Source organism: Lactuca saligna, chromosome 9 (genome assembly GCF_052625555.1).
Source record: "Lactuca saligna cultivar CGN05327 chromosome 9, ASM5262555v1, whole genome shotgun sequence".
Lineage (NCBI taxonomy): Eukaryota > Viridiplantae > Streptophyta > Magnoliopsida > Asterales > Asteraceae > Lactuca > Lactuca saligna.
The window spans coordinates 180,505,811-180,523,651 of NC_136425.1; positions in this window are offsets into that span (position 1 = coordinate 180,505,811).

The window sequence follows — 17,841 nt, forward strand, 5'->3', positions numbered from 1 at the left end:
GATTTCTTAGTTCATGAATATGATGTTCTTGTTCTTGAACTCAGGAAAAACCGAGTGTTCTTGAGATTCATATGCATATATGAGTGTGTATGTGTTTAGTCTATTCGACTTCATACAATGAATTGAACAAAATTGATAAAAGTTAGGGTTCTTCATTTTACAAATCCACTACCAGATCTGTATTAATTTTGTTTGTAGAGAGAGAAAAAGAGAGAGAGAGAGAGAGAGAGAGAGAGAGAAAGAGAAAGAGAAAGAGAAAGAGAGAGAGAGAGAGAGAGCGTATTTTATTTTTGTTTTATTTTTTAATTGTTTTTTAATTACTTATAATAAAATAAAAATGGAAAATTAAAATATAAGGGCAAATTCGTCATTATAAAAAAGTTCATAGAAAATTGGACCAAACTCGCAACAAAACGAAACTATTGGACCATCCTTGCGAGCCAAACCCATTTTGGACCAAAGGTGCTAGTTTTGACATACCACAGGGACCATTCTTGCAATTTTGTCTATATTTTGTTTGAAATTTAATTAAAAAGGAAAAGATTAATTTCATTCAACCACTCAATGATCATATAACTCTTCCATTCAACCCACTCCATGTTATCACTCATACTCCATTCAACCTCTATTCAATCCTAATCACCATCTATTCAACTCTTATTTAACCCCCATTGTGGATTCCCTAAAGGTTCAAAAGGCGTCACTAAAGGCATCGTCACTTAAGGGTTCCCCCTTTTGTTCCCCGATAGGTCGCAGAGCTGATACCTCCCACTTTATTTCTCTCTCGTTTTTCCGACTTCAATTGAAGAGACTTTTGAGCGAACTTATCCTCTTGTATATTTTCCATCGATTTGTAACCACGGGCGCACCACACTTCTTCCGCCGGAGTGATTTCTAGCTCCTCACCGGCGTACAAGCTGCTCTATCGGCAAACTTCTCCGCCGGCGAATGTATGTTTTCGTTTCTCATTTTCACCATCTTTTCTCTTTCTCTTTTAGTTTCTCTTCTTTCATTTCTAATGTTGCTGGTTTTTGTGGTTTTAAGGACATTCCTCCACTTTGCGGCTATCACAACCACTACAGCACCGCGACTTCCGATTTTCTGGCGAACTTCTCCATTCGCGAAGGTATGTTTTACATTCTCATTTCCATTGTCTTTTCTCTTTCTTTTTTTCTTTCTCTTATTTCTTTTCTACTTTTTTTGATTTTAATACTTTTAAGGACATTCCTCCAATATGTGGCTATCACAACCACCACAGTACAACCATAGTGTTGTTTATCTCCGGCAACGATCATGTAACAACTCGTTATTTTTCTAGTTAATAAAAGTCAAACATCTATAAATAAAATTCGAGGTTTTGTTCATTTCGTTAAATCCATGAGGGTTAAATATGATTAAATTATATAAATGATGTTTTTATATAAGTATTTGGAATAAAATACACTTAAAAATCAAAGTTTTTCCTTTTGAAACCGAGAACCCTCAGACCGAAAACTCCCCCACCGAAATCGAATCTTGGACAACAAACGGATTTCGGCTAAGAACCCAATGACAATATATATTTTTCCCTGAAAAATAAGTCATTTTCACATTTTTTTTCTTTAAAACACTCATATTTTTCTCTCAAGTATCATCCAAGAACATTCATACCTCTAAGAAAAATCCTTCAAATTTTCATAATTTTCACCAAGAGCACCAAGAACAATCTTCAAATCTTCAAGTTGGCCGAAAACTCCCTGGACTGAAAACTCATTCAGGACCGAGAACACCTTAGAACCGAGAACCTAGTCCTCGGTTGAGGATTTAGGACCGAAATCAAGGATTTCGGTGAAGGCTAGACCGAAAACCCTCCTCAACACTTCATACAATTTTTGGTAATTCTTACAAGAAATTCCTTACATAAATCAAGTGGTGTCTAACACTTTAATGTATTATTCGCTAATTGAAATACGATTTTGTGTTTAAATAACATTAGGATACCGTTTTTTCCACATACGCTAGCCTGAGGATCATCTCTTCAATCATGCTATCCAAACACGAACACGTAATATACCCCTTCATTTGCATTGTTTTCAATGTTTTTAGAGAGGGGGGGGGGGGGGATACAAGTAAAACACAAGGACTCTTGTGTTAATATTCAAAAGATTTCAAAACCTTTTTGCAATTGATTCAAATTGATTTACCACTACAACTTTATAAAAATATATTTAAGTATATTTTTAACCCTTTTTGTAACATGTCGAGCAAAATGATACTTTTCACTACTCCATACACAGTTAAATTGCAAAGGTTTTCAGTGCATTTTAGACCAATACAAAAAACTATAATTGGTATAGTTTGTGAACTACTACACTATTTTACTAAGTACAAGAACCGATACAAGAACATACATTCAAACTATAATAGGTATAGTTTGGGGAAACACTAGTCTATTTTACAAATTCAAGAACACTATTCAGAAACAAGTATATAAACTATAGTTGGTATAGTCTATGGAACACTACTCTAATACATTGATTCAATGATACACTACTAAATAATTAATTAAGTATTTACATTGCAAAGTACACTACTACATGGTAATACATATAATTTCCAAGTATAGGAGAACATTACAACACTACATGTAAACTAGTTAATAAAGGGTTGTGAGGCCCTACTTCAATTGTACCCATTAGGGTACATGTTCTAAATCCTATAAAGTATAACCAGAGTCTCCTGGAGGAAGAACGTGAGTTTGTGTATAGATCTATACGGGATTGACAACCCCGCACCTAAACTGTTAGCTACAGTTAGGCCGGCAGGCCTGGGGTGACAAACGTCATAACATCCTGACGCCTGAAGAACGTCGTAGAGCTCACTAGTCATATTAGCATGGTTATATGAAACTCATAACGGTATAAATAAAACATATATTTACGAGATTAACATTTCTTCAATAGTTTTATTTTAATTAATAAAACTACAGTACACTACTATACATTACAGTTGGTGGTATCTAGATATACATACACAAAGTTTTCATATGGTACACTACTATACATTATAGCTGGTGGTATCCAGACATACATACAAAAGGTTTTCATATAGTATAGTACTATACATTACAACTGGTGGTATCCAAGCATACATACAAAGGTTTCTCATACAAATACAGTTACAATACACTATTTTTCTAGTACTGAGTACACTAATACAACATACATTTACAAGGAACATACATGAAATAGATTTATCTATTTATAAGACTACATTACATTCACTAAAGAAAATATCTTTGATTTTCTAGAAGTACACTATAACATTTTCAAGGAATAAGCAGAAGTTTTCCATCTTAAATACATACTTATGAACTCACAAACTTAAATATTGATACACTTTCAAAACCACTTGTATTCTTAGGGAACTGGTAGACAGGTACACCTGCAGGTTTTGAGAAGACGAAGCTTTTAGAGTCGTGTCTTTTATACTTTTTCTATACACTTTTGATGTCATACAAACAATGTATCGAATAGATGTAGATACTCTACTTATTCAATGTAATGGTTGCGTTTGCTTTGATTACTATTATACAATTGTTGTGATACTATACATGACGTCCTCCGCCCCCAAATGTTTCTACCATTTCCGGTTTGGCGGTGTGACAGATTGGTATCAGAGCATTGTTTATAGTGAACTAAGTATATCAAACCTTACATGATATACAACTATAAACACTATGGGGCTGAAGTGCTTTGAACTAAAAATATACTTTTTAAAATCTAAGTATTTTATAAGAAGTATACAAGCATACATATGTAACATCGTGAAAATTTCAAAACAATTTTTCATTTTTAATTTAATAAAAAATACTCCAATCATAATTCTCGAAAATGTGTATCAATTGTTTTTACATAACATAAGTGCAAATCAAAATCCCCAGAATCTCAAAACATCTTCACCATAAGTGTGTATTGATCATGCCGACGCCTTCTCGCGATCGTCACTAGTACCTGAAACACGCAACACACAAACGGTAAGCAATGATGCTTAGTGAGTTCCCCAAATACCACGTACAGCTCATACGCCTTTCCAGGCCATATCTCTATGGGATCTTCCGATCCAAGTGTCTCAGGGGATTTCCATCCCATAACTCTGTTGACCTTTCGGTCGATGCTCTATTGACCTTCCGGTCCATATCAACATACTCATATCATAACCTATTACACATACAACATACATCACATTTTCATCATACACATAAGACCTTCCGGTCACACATAATTACCCCATCGGGTAAGGCATAGTGAGAGGACTCACCTCAATGAAGTTGGATAAACTCTCGCGCTCAACGTCCCAACCTAGCCTCCTCCTATTATTCAAATAACATTCCCGATCAATACTCTCCCATGATCTCATCTCTACAGACTAGGTAGATGGCCATTCTACCCTTCCCTGAACTCTCATGTATTAGTCTAGACCAGAACCCTAAAGTCAACGAAAGTCAACGGTCAACTTTGACCTGACTCGTCGAGTGCACAACGGTGACTCGGCGAGTCAACACAGGTCCTCTGAATCCTTTCAGACTCTCCTAGATCGTCGAGTCTTTCTTCCACTCGACAAGTTACACCTACCACGAATCGAGGGGCAACCACGGCTCGACTCGCCGAGTTTGCTCATGGACTCGGCGAGTTCATTCCATGCTCACACTCAAATGACCTTCTGAGGTCAGATCTGTTCCTCTAATCCATAGATCTAATCTTCCCAAGCTCAATAATCATGTAAAGGTTCGAACTTGATGCTCATGCAACATCCAAATGACACTACTTGATGATTTAGCCCTAAATACAACATCCTAAGTCCATTTCTTCCATAACTCCTCATAAAACAAGATGGAATAGATTCTATGGACCACTATGGATCCAGATCTGATGTCTAAACATGATAAGGGACCATATTCCCAACAAATCAACTCAATAAAGGTATAGAAAACCCTAGATCCATGGATTCTTTAACAAAATAGAAAAGGATCGATATGCTACCTCAAGGATGATGTCCTTTGCTTGCAATCCACAAATAAACAACCTTCTTGGCCTCCTCTAAGCTAGAATCAACTTCTTATTGCAAAACAAACCCACAAAGGTCCAATAATGGCTTTTTCTCTCTCACAAACGCTCAAGCACTATAAGGGTTTCTCTCAATGGTTTGGTAGCCGCAAATGGTGGCTATAAGGGTCCTTAAATAGGCCCCAAACCCAAGAAAATAGGGTTTCATTAAACAGTGTGGACTCGTTGAGTCCACGTATGGACTCGTCGAGTCCACGTATGGACTCACCGAGTCCTCCATTAAATCAGACCAACCATGCGCGATCCCACTCAGCGAGTTTGAGCGCCTACTTACCGAGTCCCTCTCTAATATCCAATATAAATACTTAAAATGAGATACTTGGGAATCTGGATGTTACAACATACCTATCAGAAACAGTATCACAAGAAGAACAAAACAAAAGTATTTAGATGTTGGACACGACGGTTAAACTTGGATAGTTATGTAATCATATCTGGGATAAATATAGCTTGGTCAACTATATTTATTTGAGATACGACCAACATGTGTTTGGGAGTGATTTTGGTGTTGCAACCAGTCTAAACTTACCAAAAACTCTATACAAGGAAAACACTAGAACCAAGTGTACAATTAAAATACTATAAGAATATTTTAAGATTCTATAACCCTAGAACAAGAACAGTTAAGCCTTGATAGTTATGCATCATCCGCATACCCTGTGTGATCACAGGGGGATCAGGCACACATCACATGATACAAATTCATTCCAAGTGATGTTATTAATTTCAAGACGCTTGTTTACTTATAGTAGTAGACTCCCACTGTAAATTGCCTAATAGAACATTATAACTGTTGGGATAATATATACCTTGTTCAATATCACATGACTCATGATTACTATAGAGGCTTATCATCATTTTCTCTTAAATCATTATATAGAAAGATGCCTCCAAAGAAGTACAATAGAAAGAACAACAACCCTCTAAGTAATCCACCACCTCCACCACCTCCTCAATATGATCCTGCTGTGTTCCAAGCAGCAGTAACCGTTGTAGTGGCAGCAACCATGACACAGATAAACACGAGTGGCACTAGCAAGGCCGGTAGTGGCGCTCACCCTTCTAATCAGGGAGAGTGTTATGGAAACTCGAGGGAGTGTTCATACAAGGACTTCACCAATGCTAAACCTCAATCCTTTGTGAAGGGTTTTGAGCATTCTAACACTCCTAAGGTGTACATGCAACCCTAGAAACCTTGGATCTATGTTTTACTAAGATACATGAAAATTTGATTTTCCAAGGTTCTTAACTTAACTAGCATGGCATGGGGAACTTTGAAACATAATAACTAGTAGAAGAACATACATTTTTGTTGCTAGGATTCCTTGAGAACCTTGTGAGCCTAGCACCTCAAGTGTGATGCCTCAAATGTCTCACACAACACCACAACCCTTGGAATAACTTTGAGAGAAGTTCACTAACACTCAAAATCGGCTAGCCCTCTTGTTCTTCACTTAGTAGTGCAATTTTGCTAGTGAATGGGTCCTTTTATAGTTGTGTCACAAGTAAGGTTACAACATGTAAACCCTAATTGACATGGCTTTCCATATTCCATGATCCATGGGTTTATAACCTCCATGGACTATCCATGGGGCACCTTATGGGTTTTAGCCCAATTCAATAAACCATGGATCATTAGCCCACTATAAAAGAATGGATGGTTTACACAATCAACCTCATATATTTAATTAGTCTATTTTTGATCACTCAATTAATTCCAAATTATTTCTTTGATCAATACTAATTAAATAATATTATTAAAATATTAGAACTTATAATATATTAATAATCCTTAAGTGTCCTTTCTCTCAGTTAGTCTATCCAAGTGTTGCAATGCCATGCAACCCAGATGGACCATGCTAACCGGGTCAAGTACATTCTAGAAATAGTTATGAACTTAGACACCTAATCCAACACTTTGATGGCGCTGGAGGTGTCATTGCATTAACTCGTTGGTTTGAGAAAACTGAATCAATATCTGAGATCTGTGCGTGCCCCGAGTCTAGCAAAGTAAAATTTGCAACATGCACCTTCACCGACAGAGCTCTCACTTGGTGGAACAGCCAAGTCAAATCCCTGACTCTCCCGATAGCCAATGCTATGAGTTGGGATGATTTGAAAGAACTAATGCTAGCTGAATACTGCCCAAAGGACAAAATGTAAAAACTAGAATAGGAGCTCTGGAGTCTGAATATGAAGGGATCCGATGTTGCTGCTTACACTGCTAGGTTCAGTGACTTGGCTTTTCTGTGTCCCGGGATGGTCACCCCGGAGAGAAAGAAGGTGGAAAGACACATATGGGGATTAACTCCCCCGAATCAAGGAAATGTTCTCGCTCCCAATCCACCTATATTTGACAGTGCCAAGCATCTGGCATAGACACTAGTGGACCACGAAGATCGTTAGAACTTCGTAGCAGCCGCTCCTGAACTACCAAAAGAAGGTGGTGGAAAGAAGAAATTTTGACACAAAAGGAAAGGGAAAACGTCTCAGGAGCCCTCAAAGAAGCAACAAGTAGTGGCAGTTCATGCTGCTACTATCCCTGAAGTTGCTACTACTACTCAAGCACCTCCCAGTCGATACACTGACAATTTACCGAAGTGCAAAAAATGAAACTTCCACCACCACGGGCCCTGTCGAGAAATGCAGTGCCCCAACTGCAATAAGAAGGGGCATACAGCTCGCTTCTGTAAGATACATACGCAAGATAGTGCTCAGACCCCCAGAGCTGGAGTAGGTCAAGCCTGCTATGGGTGTAGTGAAACTCGACATTACAAGAGGGATTGCCCCAAGGCAAGAAATACTGGCAACACAGGAAGAGTGCTAGCAATGGGCTAAGAGGAGGCAGTAGCAGATCCCACCATAGTCATGGGTACGTTCCTCCTCGACAACTATTATGTATGCATTCTTTTTGATAGTGGTGTAGAGAGGAGTTTCGTTAGTCATAAATTCAAACACTTACTCAAACATAAACCCCAATCACTACATGAAACATTCACTTTCAAGATGGCTAACAGGAAGAAGGAGAGCACTAACGACATATTCATAGGTTGTACCTTAAATCTAAACGACTTTTCCTTTCCAATCGATCTTATGCCGATCTCCATAAAAAGCTTCGATATCATCATCGACATGGACTAGTTAAGTCCTCATCGTGCTGATATCTTTGCTACAAAAAAAGCCATTCATCTTAATTTGACAAATGGCGAAGCCCTCGTTATCTACGATGACAAACTCAGTACGAATCTTCACATCATTTCGTGCATCAAAGCCCAAAAATACCTACAAAAGGAGTGTCATGTATTCCTAGCGCATGTAGTCAACAAAAAACAAGAACTAAAAGTCCTCGTGAGCATTCCTAAAGTCTGTAATTTTCCTGATATCTTCCCCGAAGATCTCCCAGGAATTCCTCCTAAACGCGAAGTCAAGTTCCAAATCGACTTGATACCTGGAGCTACCCCCGTAGCCAAATCCACGTATCGTCTAGCACCAACAGAGATGCATGAATTATCTAGCCAACTAAACGAACTGCTCAGTAAGGGATTCATTAGACCAAGCTTCTCACCCTGGGGAGCACCAGTCTTGTTTGTGAAGAAGAAGGATGGATCTTTCCGAATGTGCATAGACTACCGCAAACTAAACAAACTTACGATTAAAAACCGCTACCCTCTACCCAGAATAGATGATCTATTCGACCAACTTCAAGGAGCGAGCTACTTTTTGGAGACCGACCCGAGATCGGGGTAACATCAATTACGAGTCCAAGAGAGTGATGTTCCCAAGACAACATTTCGAACTCGTTATGGTCACTATGAGTTTGTAGTGAAGCCCTTTGGTCTTAAAAATGCACCCGCCGTGTTCATGGACTTAATGAATCGGGTGTTCCGTCCTTTCCTAGACAAATTCGTGATAGTATTCATAGATGATATACTCATCTATTCACGAAACGAAGAAGAACATAGTCAACAGTTGAGACAAGTTCTGGAAACATTAAGGGCGGAAAAGCTATACACAAAATTCCCAAAATGCAAGTTTTGGATTGGGAAAGTAACTTTCCTTGGCCACGTGGTCAGCAAAGAAGGAATACACGTGGACCTTTCCAAAATAAAAGAAATCGAGAATTGTTCAGCACCCTGAATGCCCACAGAGATCCATCCATTCTTGGGTCTTGCTGGCTATATGCAAAATTCTCAAAGTGCGAGTTTTGAAACATGCCCTGTGCAGTGCTGTAACACCCATAAAATTTAAGCAAATTTTAAAATTTTCAAAACACTTAATACCATTCAACATTACATAGTTTGTTTTCAAAATAATAATTATCAGAGTATCCCAGTATCAAATCATAAAATCATAACAGCAGGAGGAGCGGTACGATCAGGCCTTCGCCTTCCCTCGATCACTAGAAGTACCTGAAACAACAAATTGAAATTGTAAGCCTGAAAGCTTAGTGAGCTACCCCAAAATACCAATGTCATACCAATATAATCATAACATATAACCAATACAGAACAACATGCATAAAGAGCCTTCAGCTTGACTGGACCGCCTTGCAGGGCCTACAACCTATCTAGATCGCTCCCGAGGCTTCGGCATGACTGGACCGCCTCGTTGGGCCTACAACCTATCCGTACCGCTCACCGGGTATGTTGGCCTACAACACGAAGCTACTTTACACTGAGAGACTAAAGGAGATGTAGATCACGAGTGTAAATAAATGTAAGGTCTGTTTATGCTTATGTTTCAGTATTAACGATGACATCCCAAAGTTTTAATATGAACAAAATACATTTATTTGGAAATACTTTGATAATATATTTATCATGTTTTTCTGGGATCAAATTCCACAATATATTTCTTGAAAAATATATTCTGATTTTCAAATAAAGCATAAAGAAATTGGTATTTTCGGACCGTGAAAATGGAGATGTCACATAGTACGTCCAACATATTCCAGGTACACCCAACAGACTCCATGTATGCCTAGTATGCCCCACCTACTAGACCAAGCCCCAAAACCGACCTAACTTCAAATAGTCATAACTTCTTTGTTTCAACCCCGATTTTGGTGATCCTTATATCCACAGAAAGGTAATGAGAAGATCTACAACCCTATCAACTTTCCTTTGCCTTAAAAATTTCCAAACTTAAATCTAAAATTCATAAAAGGATCAAACCATCACTTTACAATTATTCAATTGGGCTCCAAAGCACCAACCGAACTCTCGGATAACCTAATCTACATTACCCACATCTAAAGAGATCTAAATCTCTCTGTCCCCCAAGGCCCAAAGTGTAACATTCGGACTTTCAGGTATATTATTGTGTGTTTAAAATTTGAAATTTATGGAGTGACTCAACGAGTTGTGAGACCAAATCGCCGAGTAGGGTCGAGTTGCCCGCGTGGAATTAATGAGTGGACTCGACGAGTTAGAGAGCTGACTCTATGAGTAGGTGTTGGGCAGAGAAACCCTAATTTCCCGGGGCTGGGGCCTATATAAGGGAACTTATGCCCCTATTTCCGCCTCACCAATTACCCTACACCCCTGAGGGAAAATCCTAATTTCCATTAGAGCTAGAAAGTGAGTGAGGAGCTAAGTTGGTGGTTGTTGGTGCATTTTAATTTGAAATTAGAGTTAGAAAGTGAGTGAAGAGCTAAGTTCATGGTTGTTGATGCATTCTTTGTAGGAGAAGTGAAGAGTATCGAGGTTGGGGCAAGAGAAGGCTTTGGATCCACAAATTTAGCAGTGTTTGATTGAGGTAGATATGCTAACTTGATCATCTTCTAGGGAGATCTTGATATGGAGTTTCTAGGGTTTTCTTCCATTGCTTAGATTCATTGAGCCTTTTGTGTATGATTTGAGGTTGAAACCTTGGATCTGAAGTGTGGAGGATCTTGAGAGCCTAAAGACTTGAACTTTATTGAGTTAGAGACTGGACTTTGAGCACTTAACCCTTTGTAAGACTTTGTATTCGCATTTTTGGGCATATATTCCATGCATGAGCGTAAAAGTTGATACTTTACGTGGCTTTTGTGCCTTTAAGGACTAGATCTAGAGTCTAGTGTGGTAGATATGATCTTAGACGTCTGAATGGGAAATCAGGTTGCCAAAACTCGTCGAGTCCATGAGCTGACTCGACGAATTAGTGAGGTTTGTCCCGATGTTCACAACCATGCGATAACTCGGCGAGTAGGGAGTCAACTCGACAAGCTGAGTCAACCTCCACAAGAATTCTGAGGAAAACAAGAAGACTCGACAAGTCACATGGGTGCACTCAACGAGTCAGGTCAAATAAGGACTGTTGACTCAACTTTGACTTCTATTGACTTTAGGGTTTGGTCAACATGAGTAATGTGATGGGTTTTGATCATAAGAACATCCTATGTGCTCATACAAACCCTAATGCTTGGATCTAGGTTTCTCTATTGTACATGCAATTCATCCAAGACTATAAACCCTAATTCTAGCATATGATAATCGATATTAACATAATAATGGGTTTAAGATATTACCTTGATTGTTATGTAGCAATAACAATCACAATTCCTCCTTATAATGACTTTAGAAAGCTTAGAGTCACAAATGTCACTCCTCTAATGGTTCACAAACACCAAGAGAAAAAGGATGAAGAAGAGAAGAGAAGGAGGCTGCCCAAAATCATCCAAAACCCTAGAGAACCAGTTCCCTTCGTTTTTGGGGCTTAAGGGTGCTCTTTATACATGTAGGCTATTAGGGATTTAAACTAGGAAACCCTAGTCTGACTGCTTAACCCCGAAGCAGCCCATGGATTCCTTTCTTAAAGGCCTTGGATGATTTCTAATGGGGTTCCCCATAGAATTCGTCCAATCTTAAATAATAAGGTAATCCATAGCCTAATTGCAATTATCTTATAATTACAATTCCAGTCCCTTAAGTTTAATTAATCTCTTTTAGCCACAAAATTAATTATCAATCAATTCTCAACTAATATTAATTAAACAATATGATTTCTCCTTTAATATATTATTCTCATAATATATTAATAAATCATAATTAATCCTTTCTCTTCATAATTCATCCTATCAAGTTGCTTTGGTGAAGGCAACCCAAAAGGACCATGCACCATCGGGTCAAGATCATACCAAAATAGTTATGGACTTAGACACTAATCCAACAGTCTCCCACTTGGATAAGTCTAATAACTATTCTGCGTATGTCTTCAGATTCTGATCTGTAATCGTAGCTTTCCAAAGCCGCTGTCAACTCTGATCTCATCAGATACGCGTGTCCTTTAGATAAGGGATCATATATTCCTCCATTCTAGATATCATATAACACATGAATTGTAATCATTCTCTCTGTACTATTTCCCGACTTCCGATTTATGATTAAAAACACAAGAATAATACTAATCCCATATGGCCTCAAACCTTTGAGTATAATTAAAAACACCTTTTATTTATCACCATATCGATTACTCATTATTTGTTGTTTCGGGTAATCAACTTCTTACTTGAATTACAACACTTGTCCCATGCTCTCAGCAAGCACACAATGTTTACCTATGGTTCTTACTTTGTGAAATAGATCAAATGAACACATTTCCAATCATACTCATTCCACAACTCCCAATCCTTATCACAAGTGTAAGAATATCAAGTTCTTGCCACTTATAGAATATGTTAGATTCTAACATTTTATGCAATGATCCTTTCGTAATGTCACTGCACTAAAGTCACAATGACTATTGCCAATGAAATTACAAAGTCATGTATTGGAGGTTGTTACAAGACAATTCCATAGATGTGATGTCTCTCACTCAAAGTACATTTCTTTGAACAACCTTTTGCATAAAGTTTCTAATCTAGACATAGATTCTCAATATCTAACTCCCAATATGGAAACCTTTCCATACTTACCATATGACAACTTATTCTTAATAGAATCTTATCGATTCATAATAATGTCGATATACTCCATCCAATACTATACTTCCAACTACTCACAAGCGACAAATCCTCGGCGAACTTTGGATTGTCCTTTGATAGTTGTTTAATTATCTTATTCAAAACCGATTATTGTCCTTTTCCCTCTAAATGCGCTAGACATTTGGAAAAATTTAGAATGTTAAAATATTATAGCATTTGCAATCGATCCTATACCCGAAGCATATGGGACACGATTCATAATGTCTTAAAGAAAGATTCGATACTTTATCAATCTTCTGCCATAATATTCTATGTACTATGTTCTCAAAATTTGAATTATGAAGAGGATTGCCGTAATCATAATCGAAATTTAAGAACACACTATATATCCTTGACTAAATTATTAACATTCCACAACCTAAGCCTTTAGATTTGAAATGAAGCATAATATTCTCTCCCTTAATTATAGCAAAACAACTTTGCAACCCTTACGACTTTACAAGGTGTAACTCTTGTTTTCTATAATTAATATTGCTAACTTGCAATACTTGCCTTAATAATCATATAATCATAACATTTATGCTCCCAATATCATGATGATTATTATAAACATAACACTTATGCTCCCACTAGCTTTGACATGTATTCAGAAACATCTTAACTTTCAGAAAAACAATACATATTGAATTTCTTAAGTTCATGTTTATAATATCTATTGCTTTGATAATCCTTTATCTAAGCTTATACACCTTTGCCTTAGATAGCTCATATGTGTGTCTAAACAATTCAGACTAATTGCCAAACCTCACAATTCAAATCATGGAAAGGGATACCATAACCATAATCGAATTCGAGAATACAATTTCACAATCACTATCTTCTTAAAATGTCTCTTAGTGAAAGCATTTCCTCACAGTCATTTTCATGAAGGAGGGAATCTTTTGATACTTAGATTTTAATGGTTTATGTGTTCCTATCCATGTGAATTTGTCAAAACCAAAGTTTACGACAAATTCAAATTCATATGGACCGAACTTTCTTAATCTTGACTTCTTGCCTTATGGTAACACAGCTGGCCACCATGTCTTCCAAGTAGTTAAGCAGCTCACCCTTTCCTATCAATGTATTTTCCATTGATCAAGGTGCCTGCCTTTTATACGTTCAAATGAGAACTCATAGAACTCACATGCATAATTAACTCAATTGGAATGGCACAGAAACAAAATAGTGTCAACACGATAGGTTGTAAACCTCAACTTGTGTGCTAGTGATGATCGATAAGGTCTATTTTGATTTGTTTTTGAAACCTTTGAAGACCATTAAGACTCCCACTAACTCCTCGACATATAAGATTCTCTTGTCAATAAACATTTCTTGACAAACAAATATTCAAGAGTTAGTGCAGTTTTTATCAAAACACTTCATAAATAGGTCCTAGTTGGTCTTTGTCTTATCCAAGAGATCACAACTTTCCTCATTTGATGAATGTTATAAACCTTCTTAATACTTATCACTCAATGTCACAATCTTAACTCTAAGACTTGTTTTGGAGCGAAGTATGATTGACTTCTTGATTTAACCATTTCTTCAATTCTTGATTCCTCTTCTTAGACATACAATTGTACTAAGACTCACTTAGAGGATCAATTGAGATATGGTTCTTAATCATTAATACCTATCATAAAGCGTAAAAGGTACTCTCCCTTCTTCTTAGAATGGAGAAACTTTTATCTTTCTGCCTACTTTATTCTTCTTATTCGTTCTGCTATTGATTTAAACCTTTTCAATCAATTCAGAATTACACTTAATCTTATAAGTATAATCATATTTACTAAACCTTTAGTAAATCATGACGAATATCTTTGTTATTATTATGGTGGACTTTGATCTACACACAACTTTGTGTACTCGATCTCCTAGTCCTTCACTTGACACTTTGTCAATGAATTAGTCTAATTTCAAAATATGAAATTTCTCATTCATCGTGCAACCAAGTTGCATGATTCCAAGTTTTTGTCCAATTGAAACTTGGGCGATGAGAAACTCTCCCTATTTGGTAAATTTTCGATATTTCCATAATTAAGAATCAAATCTATTATTGCTAATAATAGAAACATTCAAACATCAATTTTTCATACACGCCATTGCAAGGATAAATAAATAATATAAAATCAAAAAATTATTTTATTGCGGAAAATTTTGTCCTTACAATGCAATTCATTGAAAAACTATGCTAATACATATTGCTTAGCAATCTTACTCTAAGTAGTAGCTCAAGAATCTAATCTTCAAGTAATGCGATCGAAATCCATTTCTTCACGGTTAGATTCTGCTCACTTCTTCCCTTAAGCTTCCTCTCCTTTCTTCGATCCTAAAAAACATCAATTGTAATCTTATCACAATATGTATTAAGAATCTAGAATAGGAGCTTAAAGAGTTAGTCAATGGATTTTACCTAAAGCAGAGCCATACGTTTTGACTCTCCCATCTCTTAGATCTCTTAGGTAAATAGGACAGCTTCGTCTCCAATGCCCCTTCTCTTGGCAATAAAAGCAAATTGACTCTTTTGGAACAGGACATGGAACTACTTCAGACATTGCCTTTCTCTTATGAGCAAACTTTTCGATCATAGGATGTCTTTCGTTGCCATTGTCTATATCCATAGAGGTCTTGAAAGTAGATTCACCAATCAACTTTGCTTTTCTATTGTGCCAAACCATTGCTGATTCAGCAACAATAAGCATATAGGTGAGATCTATAAGGGTCATGTCGCAGTTCATCATATAGTACTCTCTTACGAACTCACTATACGAGTTAGGAAGTGACTGAAGAACCCAATCAACAGCCATCTCCTCACAGACAATGGATCCCAACATTCTTAACCTATCAATGTATGACTTCATCCCTAGGACGTGTGCACAGTCTGACTTTCCCTCTTCATTTTTACTTGCCAAAAGGGCTTGAGTGAGCTTGAACTTTTCAAGCCTTCGAACTTGTGGGTTAGAGAGAATAATTGGACGAGGTGGAGGAAGTGAAGTATGATTTCTTATTCCTTGATCGAATCGTGGAATATCATCTTCATGTGGAAAGCTTGTTCCACGGGATTTGGGAAGACCATAGTTGTCGTACTTTGACATCTACAAAACGGGAGAAAACAAATTCAAGTTAGTTGATTGATTGAGTCCTTAGTAAATCACCCAAATGAGATACTAAGGCTAGGACCCAACACAATATGCTACAACCTAGAAAAGGGATGCCGTAATCTAGTTGCAGAATATTTGAAGGTAAGTGAATGACGATTCACTAATTTCCACCATGAAAAACGAAAAAGAAATTTAAGTTTTAAATTTATGAAAACTCCTAGATCCTTTGAGATTCATTGAACATTTCAATGGCATGTTTAAATCTCAATATGCCCCTCTTGTTTGTGACTGTGATGCCAAGGATCACAAAGCGGGTGTGAATAACCATGCAAACTTACATGGTGCCCTCACATGTTACGGTCACCTATTCGATGTGCCGGTAAACCACACACGCTCCACCGAACTATGAAAAACATTGAGTCACCCTTTGCTACCTTCGCTTAGAACCATTTAGTGTGCCAGTCAACCACACACGCTCCACTAACGTGTTCGCAAGGGCACAAAGTGTAATTTCATGGAATTGCATCAATTCACTTTTGCCTAAGTAAGATTGGGAATTTGTAAAACATTTAGTTACTTTTGTACTTCATTATACTTATAATGGAAGGTTTTTGTCCTACCCTACCCGTTCGGCTAACGACCCTCCACTAGTCAAGAGTGCGGTGGGTAAGAGTGGATACCCATTCAATCACCATTTTATAGGCAATTTCCTTAAACACCCCTTATAGACCAGCTTCGTGAATGAGGCCTACTAACGGTAAGACTGACTTTTACTCATACGTATATATAATGTTAGACTTTTAATGTTATATATAGTATAGGGTGTATTTTACACTTTTAAAATACTAGGTGGTCAAATTTAACAATTATACTTTTAATTCAATTAAATGTAAACTAAAACTCTTATGGATTTATTAAACCTCTTTTAATTATACACCTTAATTAATTAATAAAACCATAAGGGTGTGATTTGAACTTTTCAAAACAATACTAGGGTTTTAGAATTTAACATTCCTAGATTAAACTTTTAATCAAAATTTAAATTCCAAAACTTGAGGACAAGTTTTGAAACATTTCAAAACATTAGGTTTTCAACTATTTAAATTTCAAAACTAAACCTTTGAGTTCAAATTTAAACTATAAAACCTAAAGGGGAAAATTGAAACTTTTCATAACACAAGGATCAAATAACAAATAATATAAATTAAACAATTAATTCATCATTATCTATATCTGACCTAATTTCAATTTCTTGCAAAATAAGTTACCTAATTAATACAAATAATCAACTTTAATCATATAAGGAAGTTATTATCTAATCAATTGGTAATTATCTTGTGTTTTGGAAAGGATATTCTTTAAGAAACAATAAAATTCGTATTTTATAGGTTAAAAATGAATATGGTAATTATCCTTAAGCAAAACAGCAATAAAATCCGAAATTTCCTCTGTCTGACGCTCCGACTCGCCGAGTCACACTCTGGAACTCGCCGAGTAGGGCTGACTCGCCGAGTCCAAGTAGTGACTAGCTGAGTCAGGTCGAACAGTAAGCCAAATTTCGATTTTCAGCTACATAATGCATCAATACAATAGAAACCAATCTAGGCTATGATACCACTGATGGGTTTTGATCATAAGAACATCCTATGTGCTCATACAAACCCTAATGCTTGGATCTAGGTTTCTC